A 10,797-nucleotide genomic window follows, 5' to 3' on the forward strand; every position below is an offset into this window, starting at 1 on the left:
AAGACAGATGGTATTTTCACTTCTCAGGGTGGTTCTGTTGCTTATTTCCTATAATGCTGCTCATTGCAGCTAAATTAGCTATCATACTTAGAAATTAGAATAACATAGAATAAGGACCCACCCAACCAAACGACAGGTTCCCCTGTGTTGTGATTATTTGAGCAAATGTTGTGATGAAGAAGATGTTGAACTAGGTGATGTTTTGCATTGCTTTTGACTCCATAGCTAAAATGAAAACACTGTAGTGGTGTGCTATGATGAAATCAAGAGTGGCACAGAAATCTACAAAGGATGTTTTCCATTCCAAGGTCTGCCCCTGCCCTTGTTCATTACCAGAAACAGTAGAGCTGAACAGGAGCTGGAAACCATATCACTTTGAAAACTGCTGCTCTGCTTTAGCTGATAAGTATTCCAAACATGCAATGAGAGTAGCTAGTATATGAGGATAACAGCTCACATAAATAGGAAGGTTTTATTACTGTCCTAGCCCTCCTCCCACAATCATCCTGATAATTCTAGATTTAGAAAACCAAGTCCCTGCCTCCATTAAAAATCTTGTAACATACGCATTTCTGAAATGTGTGTTAACTCCGTAATATGCTCCTCCTCTTTTTACTGATTTTTTTGTTTCTTGGTACAGATTATTTCCACAGATCTTCTGGGCAACAAATATACTTTGATGATTCCCCCATAGTGTTTAAGTATCTGCACATATACCCTTCAGTCATCATGTATGTCTGCAATGATCTCAATAAGAGTTAATAGCCATTAAATATGTCTATTTCCTTTTCCTATAAATGAGAGCATACGTACCTCCTGAATCTTGCAAGAAGAAAAACAGTCCCCTGATATGAAGAAGGGATGCTAAATCACCCTAAAAAAAAATTCACTCAAGCTCCTTACAGCTGTACGTTACTACCTTTTTATATGCAATTTTACTTCATTTAGTCTTTAAGGTTGTGCCTGAGGTTAGTTTAAAAGGTTAGTTAAATGTTAATGGATGTTAATGCTGCAATTAAATTGTTAAATCAATTGAAAACGGTGGCTCCGTCTCTATCAGTGTTACTGCCAGCCCGAGTTGCACTGGCGTAGAAATTAAAAGCTGTAAATCTAGTGAAGTCTAATTAGAGACCAAATTTCTCATTTATCTTATTTTCACAGGATTGTAAGCACTGATAGATAATCAACCAAGGGCTGAAAACTTTTTAACATTAAAAAACTATTTTATCTATTTCAGGACTCAGGTGACTGATTATAATTCAGATCCAATTACAGGGAAAGGTCACATGTGAAATGAAGTTCTTACCGACACTCCAAGTTTTCTTCCATAAGTTTGCATACAACTCGGCCATATCTCTGTCCCCAAAGCAAATGTAAATAGAAGATACAAGACTGTAAACATGGAATCATTAAAACATCCCCTTCCATCCCCAGCCCAAAGGAAATAGCTAACACATCCAGGTCTCTGAATTGTCAGAAGCACATGCTGTTCCCACGGGATGACTGCTTTTATGGTCTGATCCTGTACAGGTGTGGTTTCAGTATAAATGTGCAGATTTCCTCCATTCTAAGGCAGAAGATTGCATTGTTAGGGGTCAATTCTAATTTGTTCATAGGAGTTACCCTCAGCTACGCATCAAAGTTTCTTTTTCTTTTTCTTTTTCTTTTTCTTTTTCTTTTTCTTTTTCTTTTTCTTTTTCTTTTTCTTTTTCTTTTTCTTTTTCTTTTTCTTTTGAGGTTCCTTTGAAGAAATTATATGTTTTAGGCTATTCTTTAATACTCTTGCTGTGTTTCCAATGGTTTTGTAATGGTTACAAAACCACGGCAGGGCTTTTTTTCTGGGAAAAGCGGTGGTGGAACTCACTGGTACCATGTGCACACTCATGAAGGGTGTGCACACTCCTGGGACCGTGCAATGATGTCACTTTCATGAAGTGATGTCATCACGTAGGGCACAGCCAAGAGAAACCTGCTTTCCTTCTGCTCCCCCTTTAGGCTCCCCCCACCCAGACACTCTTCCCCCATCTCTCTTCCTTTCCTCCAAGGGGGGAAGCTGGAAGGAACTCTCGATCACCCAGAAAAATGCTATAATGTTAAAAACAAAGTAACCTGCCTGCTGGAGGAACCAGATTTGCATCCACTGGCCGGTCCCTGGGGAATCCAGACAGGAAGCGATTTAAATCCTCGCTTCTGTTGCCTGACAGGGACTTTCTTGCCAGGCAACCGAAGCAAGCTGGCTGGGTTTAAATGCCCCTTTCCATGCCATTTCGCAGTGGCACATAAAGGGGCATTTAAACCCTGACTTCAGCTGCCTGGCAGGGACTTCCCAACCAGGCAGCCCAAGCAACTGAGTGGGGTTTAAATGCCCCTTTCCATGCCAATGCGCAGCAGCACAGAAAGGGGCACTTAAACCCCAGTTTCAGCTGCCTGGAGGGGACTGCCCTACCAGGCAGCCCAAGCAAGTGGATGAGGTTTAAATGCCCCTTTCTGTGCCACTACCCAGCAGCACGGAAAGGGGCATTTAAACCCTGGCTTCAACTGGCCCATGAGGACTTCCCCAAGCCAACTGAAGTCAAGTTGCAAAGGACTCCTTTCCCCACGGTGTGCAAGCAGGGAAAAGGGCACTTTAAATTTTAGGCACTGCGGCTTCAGTTGGCCTGTGGGGACTTCCCTACAGGCATAGTGATGCCAGGCCCGTTTCCACAGCTTGTGGTGGGGCAGGCCAGCCGGAAGGGAGGGAGGCAGGATGCTGCTTTAGGAGGACAGGAACAAGGACAGGAAAGGGGGACTCCTGAGCCAACACCTGGCGCTTCACTGTGCTCTCAGGAGGCTCCCTTCTGCCTGGGGGAATACTCCTGTTTCCACGCACAGGCTCAGCATGTGGCTAAAGAGCAGGAAGCCTTCAGTTGCATGCACAGAGAAAACAGAAACAGAAACAGGTGGGTGGGGCCAGCAGACACGTGATGTCTCTGGAGAGCTGCTGGGACACCGTTCCACCGCATTCCGGCTGAAAAAAGCCCTGGTTACTATTTTTATGAAGTTTATGTTATTATTGTATCTTACTTTGTAAACCTTCTCAAGAAGACTCTGTGGAAAAACCTCCTTTCTTTCCAGTGGAGACTCAAAGCTGCTTAGATCATTTGCCTTTCCTCCATTTCCCCTCAAAACAAACCTGCGAGGTAGGTTAGGCCAGAGTGTATGACTGGATCAAAGTCACCCAGTGAGCCAGAGAGGAAATTAAGTCACCTAGTGAGAACCTGGGTCTCTCAGATCCTAGTTTCTCACTCTAGCCACTACGTTATATGTAAGATGGACTCCTTAGTGAATGAAAATCCTGAAGTGAACAAGAACCTGTGTGGTGTATGGTCAGAGGATCTAGCAGATCCAGGTTCAAATCCCCATCCTGCCATAACCTACCTCACAGGTTTGTTTTGAGGGGAAAATGGAGGAAAGGAGAATGATCTAAGCAGCTTTGAGTCTCCACTGGAAAGAAAGGAGGCTGTGGTTAGGCCTCTCCTGAAAAAAACATCTTTGGACCCCACTGACCCGGTCAGTTACCGCCCAGTTTCGAACCTCCCGTTCCTGGGTAAGGTGATTGAGTGGGTGGTGGTAGAGCAGCTGCAGGTCTTCCTGAATGATTCCTCACCCCTAGATCCTTTCCAGTCTGGCTTTCGTCTGGGACATGGGATGGAGACATTACTGGTCACCCTGATGGATGATCTCCGTAGACAGCTGGATCAAGGCGGGTCGGTGCTGCTGATATTGTTAGATCTATCAGCAGCATTCGACACAGTCGATCATGACCTGTTGATCCACCACCTTGCCAATGTGGGGATTCAAGGGACGGCCTTGCAGTGGTTTGTCTCTTCTCTCCACTGTCGGGGACAGAGGATGGCACTAGGGGAGAAGTTGTCATCCCCCCACACGTTAGTGTGTGGTATCCCTCAAGGGGCAATACTCTCCCCCTTGCTATTTAACGTATATATGCGCCCCCTCGCCCAGCTGGTATGGAGTTTCAGACTTGGGTGCCATCAATATGCTTATGACACCCAACTGTATCTGATGATGGACGGCCGGTCCGACTCTGCCCCAGATGTCCTAGAATGTGCCTTCGAAGCTGTGACTGGATGGTTGAAGCAGAGTTGTCTGAGACTGAATCCCTTGAAGACGGAGGTCCTGCATGTGGGACTAGGGTCCATGGGTGCAGGACTATGGCTCCCCGCTCTTGATGGAGCGCCGGTGTTGAGAGTGAGGAGCCTGGGGTGGTCCTGGATGCTTCCCTGTCTATGGAGGCACAGGTCGCAGCGGTTGTTCGATCCTCATTTTTATACCTAAGACAGGCTCGACAACTTGTCCCTTACTTATCGACCCATGACCTTACAAGAGTGATCCAGGCAATGGTCACCTCCAGATTAGACTACTGCAACTCACTCTACGCAGGGCTTCCCTTGGGCTTGATCCGGAAACTGCAGCTGGTTCAGAATGCAGCTGCACGAGTGGTTGCCAGAGCTCCAGTCATGGCACATACAACACCCATCCTCCGTCAGCTGCACTGGTTACCAGTTGAGTACCAGGTCCGGTTCAAAGTTCTGGTGTTGACCTACAAAGCCCTATGCGGACAGGGCCCAGCATACCTTCGGGACCGCCTCTCCCCATATGTTCCCCGGAGGTCGCTTCGATCAGCTAATAAGCAGTTGCTGATGGCCCCTGGCCCCAGGGAGGTCCGTCTGGCCTCTACCAGAGCCAGGGCCTTTTTGGTCTTGGCTCCGACCTGGTGGAACTCTCAGTCTGAGGAAACTAGGGCCCAGTGGGATTTGTTATCTTTCTGCTGGGCCTGCAAGACGGAGATGTTCCACAAGGCATTTGGTGGGGGCTAGGCTGTCCTTTCACCAGCCATACCGCTGAAGACCCTCCACCAACCATGCAGGAGCTCATAAGTGTGGTGCAGGGCATGATGCAAGAGCCAAGCCCTGTGCCTAAAATGCTGTATTTTAATATTTATATCTGCCAATTGAGAAATTTTATTGTACATGGAATAGTGTTTTAATGTTTATTTATAATGCTTTTATTGTTTTTAAACTCCATGTTACAAATTCTATGCTGTTACACCGTCCTGAGCCCGTCTGACGGGGAGGGCAGTAAATAAATAAAATCTTACTAGGTGACCTTGGGCCAGTCACACCCTCTCAGCCTAACTTACCTTGCAATGAAGTAAATAAATAAACAAACAGGAAGCTGATAAGCTGGAAGAACTCATCCATGAGACTGCTCATTGTACTGTGTTTTGTTTCACCTGGGCTGCTACCCTAGCAAAGGGGAACACTTGCTGAATAAAGTATGCCAAAGCAATACCCTCCTAAGCACTGAAGCTCTGGCGAGCTGACTAAGTACACATTGCTGCTTTGCATGGGAAGCAGCCAGTTTTGAGCAAGACTGGAGATGGCTGGAGATCACCCAGAACAATACAACTGCTTTCCAGGCCAAGACCGAAAAGGCCCTGGCTCTGGGAGAGGCCAGATGGACCTCCCTGGGGCCAGGGACCACCAGGCCTGCAGAAAATGGCTGCTTTGGAGGGTGGAGTCTATGGCATTATACCCTAAGGAGGTCCCTCCCCTCTCCAAAACCCTGCCCTCTTCAGGCTCCACTCCCCCAAATCTCCAGGAATCTCCCAAACTGCAGCTGACAACCCTAGTCAGAACAGCAGTCTCAGTTTCTTCTGTTAACCAGCTCTCTTAGTCCTTTCCAATAGCAGGTCCCATCATGCCTTTAGTTAGGCTATTTTTCCCTTTGTTTCTAAATAGTTGGAATATTTGTAAACATTCCATACTGCCTGAGCAGCTGAGCCAATGGATAGGGATGACTCTTCTTTTTTAATCAGTTGAAAACAAAAGCCTGAAACCTGCATTTTCCTCAGGTTTATTTTCTCCCCTATGTTAACATTTATCTGCTTTTGAGGTTAAATTGACAAGGCCACTATTTTCCTACGAGTCTAAATGCTGTGTCCTTTAATTTGATGCCTCGTTAGTTCCTCTGTAGCCACAAACAGTGTCCAAAAAATATAAAAATGCCTCTGATTTTGCAAGTGCATGTATGAATTTCATGCTACATTTCTTCTACCAAGAGAATTAATTTCCTCTTTGGCTGCAGTCCTAAGTACACTTTCCCAGGAATAATCCCCATTAAATAGAGCTGGACTTACTTCTGAGTAGATCTGTTTGGACTGCTCTCTTTGTATCATTAACTTGGTGTTGCAATCTGCCATTTAAAAACAAACTATTGTGCTATTTCTTCTAAAAGCACAGCCATGACAGTCAGTTGCAGAAAAAAAATATTTGCAGAGCTGAGTGAGGATTCACTTACCAACCTCAAATTGGTCCTAAAGTTCTTTTGGAATGACAACTCATCTCCAGATGACAGGTATCTGTATCCCAGGACAAAGCAGCTTCAAAGGATACACTATGACCTCATAGTCCCTGCAGGGCTCCCTCTTTCCCCCAAACTCTGCCCTTCCCAGGCACTGCCCCCAAATCTTCAAGAACTATCCAAGCTGGATGTAGAACCCTAGTTCAGAAGAAGTGAGTTTCCCATCCATGAAAGCTTAGGTGGGAATAAAAAATGTATTATATGTTAAAAGCACTAAGGAACACTTGTTTGTTTATGACTACAAAAGACCCTGATACAAATAAGGCCGTTTTCACACTGCTTATATAAGCCACGGAACATCGCGGCGAGCTCCCGGAACGACAGTGTTGTTCTCGCACGAAATCACGCCAGGAAGACGCTGTTGTTCCGGGAGCTCGGCGCTATGTTCCGTGGCCAGTAAGCAGTGTGAAATCGGCCTATGTGCTAAAACATAATTCATCTCATCTTCCAGACAGTTCCATGCTTTTAGGGATGTCCTTAAACAAGAATATGTGTCTTTCAAAAAAATGTATACTTTCAAGATGAAAAGTGGTTTTCTAAAAAGCAGCCCCCCTTCCCTGCCCCGAGTCAGTTTACAAAGTACAAAACTTAAAACTGAAGAAGAGACCAGCAAGGGCTTGTGAGATCTGCTCCGGGGGCCAACATCAATGCCCATTAATTTACAAATAAGCTGCAAGACAAATGTTTTATATGTCAGAAAACCACAGTTCTTTTTTTAAAAAACCCTTGTCAGTATCTGGGTTGAGTTGATATATCAGACCTATTTGCTGCTTCATATGTTACTTTGGGTGGGGAAGAGACTCGTCTTTCTAAGAGCACTTACAGAAGTACAGAATTGAAGAAAAATGCATAGAGAAGAAGAAAAAATAGCTTCTGCCCAGACTAATTACGACTTCACTGGAAGAAGCCATAAACTAGCGTTCAACCAGAATGCCCTTAATGAAGAAGAAAGTGCTCGTACCCTTTCTCATCTCTTCAGTAAAACTGGAGCATTCATTAAAAAAAGGAAATAAAATCAGAAAACGAATTGCCAAATGATACAAATGTTATGCACTTTTCTCTTTAATTTTGTAATGCAGTTTAGTTGCCTCAAAACGCTTTGATCACAGACTATGCAAAGAAGAGAGGGGGTAGGGGGACACCACATTCAGCTGCAAGTGGCCAGGAACAAGCAAAAGATGTTCCTTATTTTTCTTCTGAAAGGGGCTCTGGCATCGCAAGAGCCGTTTCTCTGTCCACACATACACCCTGTAGGAAAATAGTAAAGAATCCAGTAGCACCTTTAAGACTAACCAACTTTATTGGACCATAAATTTTCAAGAACCACAGCTCTCTTCATCAGATGCATCTGACAAAGAGAGCTGTGGTTCTCGAAAGCTTATGCTACAGTAAAGTTGGTTACCTTAAAGGTGCTACTGGACTCTTTACTATTTTGCAACAACAGACTTACACGGCTAACTCCTCTGGAACCACAACACTGTAGGAAGTTATCAGATGGCTCGAGTGCTTTAGATGCCAAAAAAATGAAATTTTATTTCCTGTTAAAATTGTTCTCTTTTCTAAACTTATCTAATTCCACCAGCTCAACATTTTATTAGCCTCTTCAGTACAGAGATGATAACATGTAAGACACCTTGACTGTTTAGTTTTAAAAGACAGACATGGACTACATGTTCCCTTAAAGAAAATAAAGATTACATTTTGCTTTAATTTTTTAATCATTGCTTTTATTTTATTTTTTGCTGTTGTTTTAGTAGATTTGCTTGCATTGTGTGCATGTATTAGGGAGGGAATTTTTTTATACACAATTGACATGGTATGGTGCACATTGTACATTGGGCTGCCAGCTCTTGCTTGGGAAATTTTTGGAGATTTAAGAGAAGTGCCTGGGAACAGGAGAGGTTGTGGAGGGAAGGGAGCTCAGTGCGGATATGATGGCACTCCAAGAATTCCACTTCTCCTGGACTCTATGGTATATCATAAAGCCTCCAAACCTGCTGTTTCCTCCAGGGGAACTGATCTCTGTAATCTAGAGACCCTTTGTAATTCCAGGAATACACCAGGCCCCGCCTTAAGGCCTCACATCATTTTTATGTGCTGATTTATGAATGTGCAAATGATGTAGGAAAATGTTTACATTGGATTAGAAAATTCCAGAAACAGAATATGGCATTGAAATAAAGAGTGATGGGCTTGATCCACACAAAAAATGAAAAAAATGAAAAAAGGGTTTTGGAAATAGAAAAATTTATTTATTTATATGTTTTAAGTCCACTTTCATCTCCGGGGGTAGTCTTACAACATCATTCTTCCAGCCTCCATTTTATCTTTACAACAACTCTATGCGGTAGGAGCTAGACTGAGAAAGAGTGACAGGCCGAAGGTCATCCAGTAAGCTTCGAAGGCAGAATGGGGAGTCAAACCTGGCTTTTCCTGATCCTACTCTGATGCTCTAACCACTACACCACACTGACTCATTTCTCATCAGGGATGTGAAATTCGAAATTATCCTGCTTTACTTTAATGAGTCAGTGTTTAATACTTATAGTCACTAGGTAGCCCTTATTTCCAATTCTGTACGTTTCCATCTTCTTGCTCTGTTAAAAGAAGTTTCTTCAAGTTCAGCCATAAAGAACACTGCTGGGCATGGCTTGTAAAGATTTCTTTAAGCAAGCATTACCATATCCCAAGACAAGGGCATCTTGTCTTGTCTTGATCCTCTGAGATGTTATAATGAGTCAAGCTGGCGGAGGTGGGGGGAGTTAACAATTTTCTTACATATATTTATGGATTTACCAGAGTTCTTAGATGTGTTTAATTTTTTCAAAAAACCAAGGTGATGTACAATTCAATAACATTTGCCACTAGATATGAGGAATAAACTCCATTCATTGTGTCTTGGTTGACACCGTGTTGCCCTTGTATGAATAGCAGTCACAGGTGAAACCTGAAGATACATTAATGGTGTCCCACACTGGGGGATAGGAGTATTCATTTTCAGAACATCTAACACATACTAAATAGTGAAAACCCAGTGCACTGGGAGGGAAACTCTTTCAGGCCATTGAGCGATGCATTTCTTCTAGTGACATTAGCAATGACAAGCTCCTTGTCGGAACGACCATGCCCATTTTGTTTTGCCGCGGCAATTACTTGAGAATCGAGAGGACAAAGTGTGTTCCAAACAGAAGCCAAGTGCAGTGACAACTTCCATTAGGAACGGCTACAAAGGTGACTCATGGGACAGACTCGTGCTTGTGAGTGCCCAGCTGTTAACAAGGATGAGCAACATAAACACAGATATCCAAGCAACTGACAACTGTATGGAGTGTTCAACACACACACACACCTCCAGTTTGTTTTGGGGGGGGCAGTAAATGGTGCACGTGCAATTCCTTTGTAAAGGTGCAAAAAGGAAAAGTCACAAGCCTTATCAAAACAGTTTTGCCTTCCTTAAAATTCTTCACAAGTTCTGTTTGAACAGGTACCTCCAAATTTTTTGTGAGTTTTCTCTACAGGCAAAAGGCAGTGACAATCCAAGTATGGCGTTAGAGTTCCCAACACTCCCTAGGCTTGGAGATTTGGGGGTGGGGCCTGTGCCTGGAGGGAGTGGAGGTTGGGGAGGATGTGATGTCACTTCTGGGCAACAGCAGGAAGTTCCCCTAATCTCTATGATCCATGGGGGAGGCACATTTTTTTCTCCTGCTCCTCAATTTCTCAAGGACAGGAGATTCGGACCAGCAGAGGAGAATTACCCACTGGACTCTGGCCAAGATGTCTGAGAAATCCCCGAGCCATTCCACCCATCTTCGTAGAATACTCCCAGTGCCCTTTGGGAGTCTTCAGATATTTTGCTTGAGGAAATTTTGGATTTTCTGATGGGCCAACATGGCTGCCCGTTGTTGTCTGCTGGAGGAAAAACGAAGTATTTCTCCTCAAAGTTTGACACGTCCACGTCACCTCTCTTTAGAGAGTGCTTTGTTTCCATCTGCTCTGTCCACCTGCTTCATGCTTTATTTGAGACTGCCGCCATTTCTTGAGCTTCCCCCAAATCTCGTCAGCATTGTACCACCACATCGCCTTCTCCTTTATAAACATAGCTTCAAGTTTGTTGTTTGTGCATGCACACAGACCATACCAATTAAGTATTCTGGCTCTTTCCAAACACTGTCAATTCTTGTGAGCATTACCAGTTTACACATAGTCATTTAATGAAAAGTATAGGAGAAGGAGAAGAAGGGAGAACTAAAGCTTTCTGGGCCTGCAGGCTTCAGACAGGCAGACCCTAGGGGAAACAAGAGAAAGCCATTAAGTAACCACAGTATTATCTTTATTCTCTCCGAGAAACGAACTAGGGATGGCTAATGAACTAGC

Source organism: Eublepharis macularius, chromosome 18 (genome assembly GCF_028583425.1).
Source record: "Eublepharis macularius isolate TG4126 chromosome 18, MPM_Emac_v1.0, whole genome shotgun sequence".
NCBI lineage: Eukaryota > Metazoa > Chordata > Lepidosauria > Squamata > Eublepharidae > Eublepharis > Eublepharis macularius.